Here is an 8,722-nt window from a genome sequence, read left to right on the forward strand (position 1 = left end):
GTCATATGATGTGAGCATCCTGAGTCAATGATCCATTCATCCTTTACTTCAACCTTAGCCGCTAGGGCTTGTTCTATCGGTTGAGAAGTAAGTGTCGGTTGATTTTCTATTATAGCAACAAAAACCCATCCATTGTCTATTGGATCCTCATTAGAATCATCAGTCACACCTTCATCAGCAATGTAACAAGATTTGTCTTTGTTCTTCTTAAATCTGTATCTTTGATATTTAGGGTTAGGCTTGTATGTTCTTCTAGCTTCTTCTCTTAGTCTAGCATGTCTATCAGGGAATCTCGAAGCCATATGACCAATCTTATTGCAGTTAAAATATTTAAAGGGTGCTTTACCTTCATACTTACTTCCAACTGGACCTTTAGGCATTTTCCTTGCAAATAGTGCTTCAAGTTCTTCAAGTTCTTCATTTTCTTTCTTGCTTTCTTCAAGTTCTCTTGCATAAAAGGGTTTTCAATCAGATTTGTCAAATGATGGAGCAGATGATGTTGATGCTTTAAAGGCTAAATCTATCTTAATAGTAGCAACAGGACCAAATTCCTCAATTTCAAAAGCTGAAAGTTTCCCAATCAATGTATCCCTAGTTACTGATGCATTAGGCATTGTTCTTAACTCATTTATAGCAGTAACCTTCATTTTATATGCCGGTGGCAATCCTCTTAAAACTTTTGAAACAATTTCATCCTCACTTAAGGTTCCTCCACAATATTTAATACCCAAAATAATTTCATTTACTCTTTCCATAAAAGAAGAAATCCTTTCATCTTCTTCCATTTTCAGATGTTCATACTGGACACTCAAAATTGTCCACTCTAATTAAATAAATATTTTATTTAATTATCTAAGCCTAATTCTTCTATTAATTAAATAAATCCTTATTTATTTAATTAATTCATTTATCCTCTTCTAGCCTTATTTCTCATTTAAATAAATACATTTATTTATTTAAATTATCCTCTTCCTAAATTAAATAAATATCTTATTTATTTAATTGATCCCACTTCTTCTATTAATTAAATAAATCTTTATTTATTTAATTAATTCATTATCTTTTTCTACCCATGACACATGTCATTCATCTCTTAATTCCTACACTACCTACCCCTTTCATTATTTTATTATTTCTTCTACCTACCCTCTAATCCTAGCCGACCTCCTTTTTACACCTCTCAATCTTATCTCTCCATTTCATATTGTGTCTTCTAATTAAGAAGATGCTTCCTTCATTATCAAACCCTAATGATCATTTTGACTACACTACGATCCTACTTGCAACCACATTCCGTTCTTTGTTGAGCTCTTGTGCATATAAAATCTGAGAGCAAATATATCAAGCAAGATCAATGGAGATAGGAAGAATGGAGATCAAAACCCTATTGGACATGTGATGGTATAATCTTTGTGATTTCATTTGATTTGCATTGTCTTAGGTAATCTTCATATGTTATGGTGGATCTTTGTTGATTGTTAGGCTAGGGTTTTGTGGTTGAACTCATTTAGTCTTTCAATATTGTTATTATTGTTATCCATTTTCACCATATACATTTTGGCACGCCCGGTGGGACCCTTGTCCCTTTGCATTTAACCTCCTTGTTGTAGATCTTGTGTTTTTGAAGTTGCAGATCGGACATTTTCAACAGCATTTTTGGTATTTTCGCATCTGCGCACTTTCGGATCGCGTCTTTGATTTTTTGGCGCGTTTGCGGGATCTGGAATCGCGTCTGTGTTTTCGACAAATTTTATTTTGCAGGTTTTAGAAAGGAGCGTCTATGTTTCAGAAACGCGTCTGTGTTATTTCTACCCGCGTCTGTGTCGGAAAGGAGCGTCTGTGATTTTTAGGCGCGTTTGTGCATCACAGAACCGCGTATGTGTTATCCAGACGCGTCTGTGTTGAGGGTAACAGCGTCTGTGTATTTACTATTTCGGAATTTTGAAGTTTTCATTGATTCAATTTTTGGATTTTGTACTTAGGGTTTCAGATCTGGTTTATTTTTGGACTAACACTTTCAGATCTAGCTAACTAAATTGGTGCAGCTTGTCTTGGAAGCAAAACGTTTTGTTGAAGGCCTCTATGTCACAAAGTCTTTTGGGTTTTTAAAATATACCTAACTTGTGTGTTTGCAGGAAGGGGTGATTATGTCAAACAACCCAAACTACTAACAACTTTTGTTGCAGGTCCTTGGCTAGGGTTTTGAATTTTTATTGTGTGCCTTGTTTTCATAGACTAGCAAACACTTCCATTGGTGCACTAAAATTGAATCATTGTCTTTTGTGTCTTGAGCAATAGACTCTTTTTGTTTAATCTTTAGAGGGTCTGTCTTCCCGTGTGGTCATTAGGACTACTAGTGAGAAGAGAACGACCCAAGTGGTAGCGAGGAAAACCCACCTCATCTGAACCACTATAATCAAATGTATTCATGGTGAAAACTATGAATAACGTGTGCTGATTAGTTCATACCGACACTATGTCTCCCCATAAACCCGTTTGATCAAATTTATTTGATCATTTGTAGGGCGTAACCCCTACCGGCTGGGAGCCTTCTGTATTTACAGAGCTGAAAGTGCCGCATGTATGGCCACACGAGTGGATGCCCTTACTAGCACCATTTTGTTTTAGAGGCCCAAATCCTTCTAGTTGTTGGGGCAGGAGGTCGGACCTCTGGTAGCGGCCCACACACATACGGTTCTTAGTAGAGATACAAAGTTCGCCATGGGGAGTTTTCATGGGGACTGATGTTTGGCTAACCCGAGAAGTGAGTGCCGAGGGTGGAGCCAGTGAGATCAAGCATCTAAGTATCCGCTCTGAATAGCATAGCCTCGGGGGTAAAACCCCATGTGGGATCAACAACTATTGTCTTGGCCAGCCATAAGAATTGTGCTTGACTTATGTTAAACATTCAAACATTCAAGACCAAACAACAAAACATTGTGTCTTTTGTGTCTTCAAGTGTATGCAAAACATTTTTACATCAAACAACACACTTTTCTTGGAGTCATTTTAGAGTCTAAACACTTGCAAACATTGAGTCCTCATCAGCATTGTGTCCTCTTGTCACGAAAAACAGTCAAACAGTCAGATTTGGTCACAACAAAACGACTTCACAGATTGGAAAAAATTGCACAAATTTTACAGAAACGCGTATGTGTTTGTTTTAACCGCGTCTGAGTCATATAAGCGCGTCTGTGAAGGGCAGAATAGCGTCTGTATTTATAACAACGTCTGTGTTGAATATAAACCCGTCTATGTTTATAACAGCGTCTGTGTAGTATACAATCGCGTCTGTGTCCAGAATTGCAAAAATCTTTACAGTCCAGCAAACATAAACAAGAAAATCTCAGAAGCGTGTCTGGGTTAAACAGAGTAGCGTCTATGTCTAGAAACCGCGTCTGTGAAGTATACAGTCGCGTCTGTGTTCAAAATTGCAAGAAAATTTCATAGTCCAACAAACAAAAGAAATTAGTTTCGGAATACTTGAGCTTCCTAGGTTGTTTCTTCAGGTTTCATCTAGCATTCAACCTATCCTTGGGTCTCACATAGGCCATCATTGCTTCACATCTCATTTTACATTCATACTTGTCTAAACTTGAGTCAAAAGGTCACTTGCTTGTCCTCATCATACTTTGTCAACACACTACATACAACAACACTTTGCTAAGTGGTCCCTCATCAAGGTTTCTTACCTTTGGGTCTCATTTGGTCTTACTTAGAGTCAAGGTCAACTTACCTCATCAAGAGAAACTATCCTCTCTTTGGAAGTCACACCTACTCTACTACATACATACTTGGTCTTACACTTTGGACATTGCAAGTACACCTCAGATTCATTTACATTTCATCCAACTCTTGGTCTTCCATACTTTTTCCATTTTCATCTAGTCTCACACATCTTGGTTAATACCTAGTTCATGGTTGAAACCCGACTTCAAAAATCTAGGAGAGAAACTAAAGAGGCTCAAGAGTCCACAAACATGAGTTCTTATGAGTATGACAATGATTTATTTTTCAATACTGATCACACTACATTGCCGGACATGGATGTCTATAGAAACGTTCCAAATGTTGAAAACATGGACACTATAAACAACAATGCTACACACAATGACAATTTGGACAACTTATCAATACATTCAGCAGATGTGGAAGAATCCATTATGAATCCCCATTTCAATCGATTGGTTGAGGAAATAATGAGGAGGGATAGACAATACTTCTTACACATGATGGCACAAAGTGGAGCCAAGATACCTCACGATTTTGACATGTCTCAAATAATGGAACATAGACCTTTGCAACAACCTCACTCCAACATGGATCAAAGGAGACCTAATAGTGGAGGAAATAGACGACCACACATGGTACCTGAATCACCATCAGCTTTGCTTCAATTACCAGAGGTCCCACATACACATGGTCAAACATATGATACTCACCTTCGCAGACCATTATGGAAGTCTTATGGAGAAAAATATGCTCAATCACATATCAATGCTAAGGATCAACCACCAAAGCAATGGGATATTCCAAGGCATGCTCAAAATTTGGACACAAGGAAACCTCATGTCAAATTTGGGGGCAATACAATAGAACATGACATGCCTGTAGAGTATGGTATACATGCACAAAATAGATATGGTGTTCCTCAACATGAATCTATACCAAGTGGTCCATATACACAGCATTATTACAGACCTCCTCCATATGAACATGTGTATGATCAATATCATCCATATATGCAACATGCACCTCCTCCAATGGGTACCTCAAACATAGGATATGGTCCAAGAAGTCGATCTCCACCTAAGAGCAATTTGGAGCAACAAATCAGGGACTTACAAAAGAAAATGGAGGACATAAATACACCGAAGCCAACATACACAATGAGAGACATATGTCCTTATCCATTTGATAGGAGCATTCCAATGCCTCCTTTTCCTACACACTTTGTGACACCTAAATTTGATAAGTATAGAGGAAAAGGGGATCCTAAGGCACACATAAGACAGTTTTTCACAGCTTGCATTGAGGTAGTAGCAGAAGAGACATATTTGATGAGATTATTCCCACAAAGCTTAGGCGATCAAGCTATGGAATGGTTCTCCCAACTTCCACCTGGTATTAAGTCATGGGGTGACTTAGCAGAGGCATTTATTCAACATTTCTCTTATAACATAGAGACAGACATATCAGTCACTACTTTGTGCAACACCAAGCAAAAAGAGGGAGAATCTTTTGCATCATTTTTACAAAGATGGAGAAATCTAGCCAGCAGATGCTCTTGTGAAATTCCACAAAAACAAATGGTAGAAATGTTCACCCAAAATGTTAACAAAGACATTGGCTATGATCTAAGGAAAGCTTGTTTGCCCACCTTCAAGGATGTCATTGAAAAGGGCTTAGCAACAGAGAAGGTCCTAATTGAGCAAGGAGTCATTAAGATATTCAAGGAAAACAAAGATGACTTTAAAGGAAAAGACAAGCCAAGATTTTGGAATAAAAACAAGAATACAGTCAATGATGGTGTTGTTGATGCCAACATAGTGCGACCCAAATTCATCTTTTCAGGATCAAGTTCTACAAACAATCAGGTGAATACCCAAACAACGTCCAGGTCATGAAGGAAATACACTCCTTTGGGAGAACCGCTTGAGTCAGTCTTCAAAAAGCTGGTGGCAAACAAGGTAATCACAATTCCAGATTTCCCGCCATATGAACCAAAGGTCAAACCAAATTGGTGGAATGATGATGAGTATTGTGAATTTCATAAAAGCAAGGGTCATAAAATAGGAAATTGTCATCGACTGAAGAATATTGTGCAAGATCTCATTGATAGAGGTGACATTGAGATTGAGGGACACTCATCCAATCAAGAACATGAGATGTTTAAGGAACCATTCCCAAAGCACGACAAGGGAAAAGCTAAAGTCACAGATGATCAAGCCAACTATACTAGAGCACCTTACAACTATGATTCAACTATCAATCATATCTCGATGGACAATCATATCTCTACTATTATCATCAAGAACAAAAACCCTAAGAATCCTCCTCAGCGACCCAAGATTGTCCTAAGAGGTGTTGGATCTTCTTCCGAGCCTACCTCTGAGTGTCATGTTACAACTCGTCGAGGTAAAATTACTTTGCCAGGTGCTTCAACTAAAAACACCGCTTCTTCATCTACCAAACCTGAGTATGACCTTGTAGAACAGTTAGGGAAGACACCCGCGCTCATCTCCATCCTTGAGCTCTTACGCATATCCCCCGCTCATAAAGCTATTCTTGACAAAATCTTGAGAGACACCGCCGTTCCTACTGATCTGAACGTGGACCAGTTTCAAGCCATGGTGGGATACCTTTCCATTCCACATTCCCTCACATTCACAGAAGCCGATGACGCCTCCGTAAGTCAGCCACATAATGCACCATTACATATTGAAGCCTTCATACACAAACATCGAATAAAATGAGTCCTGATAGATGGAGGAGCTGGTCTAAACATTTGCACATTGAGCACCATTAAACAATTGGGATATTCTGATAAAGCTGTGAATTCAAAAAATCAAATCACCATCAAGGCATATGATGATGAAGAGCGCTCATCCAAGGGCACAGTCACCTTACCTCTAAGAATTGGGCCAGTTACAAAGGATGTGGTTTGCCAAGTCCTGGATTTAGATCTCACTTATAATATATTGCTAGGACGTCCTTTGATTCATGAAATGAGGGTAGTCCCATCAACATATCACCATTGCATTAAGTTTCCTCACAACGGAGTCGAGGTAACAGTTAATGGTGATCCTAATCCGTTCATATATTGCAATAACTTGAGATCACATACTGAGACCATCATTCCCAGTAATCGTGAAGCTATTCCTTCTTCGGCATACATTGATCCTGAGTCCTTGAAACCTTCGACATCAAAACAAGGTGAACTTAAAGGCAAATTTCAGGACAAAGGCATGGGAGAATACACTTTAAATCAGACCATGTATTTACGACAAGTCATGAGCTCTCCAAAAGAATATGGAAGGCCACATCCTAACAAGCAAATACCCATCATGGTATTCAAATGGGATCCTACTAACTTTCAAAGATGGGGTGAACTAGAAGAGGAAGGTTTATACAAAATGCTCTACAAAGACATTGAAGATGAAACACAAAATCGGATCAACATACCCTGTGAGAAATATGGCAAAGGCTTCAAGATTCTACAAAGATTCGGGTATGATGGAAAAAGCCCTCTTGGGTTACGAAAAGAAGGCGTTATGGAGCCCTTACAACCTGAATTGACTGTAAAAAGGGAACGCTCGAAGGGACTTGGTTTTCTGACTTCCAAGATCCACACTAAAAGGATAGAAGAGGCATCACGAATCAAAATTGCCAAAATTCAACAAGAGGATTGCTATTCCACAAACTCCAACGAATGGGAATGGGGTTCAAACAAATCCTCCAGTGACTATGAGCTCACCGAGCCATTCAGAGAGCCAGATGAACCCACAGAAGAGGAGGAGTTTTATAACAAATTTAGAGTTGGTCAAGAAACAACCCATGAGGAGTCTATACAGTCCTTGTCTCAAGGTTCTAGGTTGAAATCACATAGGATGAGAACACCTATTCTGGAATGCGCTACTAGTGATGATAATTTGGATTCATTCACGATCGAGACTGATGAGGAGAGTGCCATCGATGACCTCGATAATTACCTTGACATACCTGAATATAACCACATCTTCACTCTTAGCCCCGCTAACTTTGAAGACATTAACGACCTTCCCCTTGTTCATCACCAACTCATTGACTAGGATAATGAAGGACCTGCACAGTTGGATACTTTCCAAAATGATGAAGCTTTTATTGATTATCTAGGCATACGAAACGATCTTCCCCCTGGAGACCATAAAGCGGGATACACTATAGAACTTAATAGCGTGGCATATTTTGGTGAGGGTGTCGGACCTTCCAGTCGCAAAAATGTGAAAATAAGAACAAATCAAGGGTCTTATGGCGAAAACCACACTGTGGCGCTATCTGACCCCAAAAAAGTAAAAAGAAAGGACGTATCTGAGGGTGAAAACCTCTCTGAGGCGCCCGAAGATGGAAGGCTCGACATTCTCCCAGCATCATATGAGGAAAAATCATCCATGTTGGTAGAGGAGACTATCAAAACAAACATCGATACAGAGGAGGTTCCACACAACATATTCCTAGCTCAATCACTGACAGAGTCTGAAAGGTCAAAATTCATAAGTTTCTTCAAAGAGCGATAAATCCAACTTCGCCTGGTCATACGCTGATATGCCTGGATTGGATCCAGATTTGGTAATGCATCATCTGACAGTCAAACCCGGGGCAAAACCAGTAAAACAAAAATTGAGAAAAATGCATCCACAAGTGGCATTACTAGTCAAAGCAGAGCTTGAGAAATTACTCGATGTCGGATTCATACGTCCAATTGATTATCCTGAATGGATCTCTAACTTGGTACCTATCAGTAAACCAAATCGCAGCATCAGAATTTGCACAAATTTCAGAGACATCAATAAAGCATGTCCAAAGGATGACTTCCCATTACAAACATTGACTTGATTGTTGATCTCACAACAGGTCAGGAAATGCTATCATTAATGGATGGATTCTCTAGCTATAATCAAATAAGAATTGCACCCGAGGATCAACATAAAATAGCATTTACTTGTCCGTGGGGAACTTTCTG

This window comes from Cryptomeria japonica, chromosome 4 (genome assembly GCF_030272615.1).
Source record: "Cryptomeria japonica chromosome 4, Sugi_1.0, whole genome shotgun sequence".
Lineage (NCBI taxonomy): Eukaryota > Viridiplantae > Streptophyta > Pinopsida > Cupressales > Cupressaceae > Cryptomeria > Cryptomeria japonica.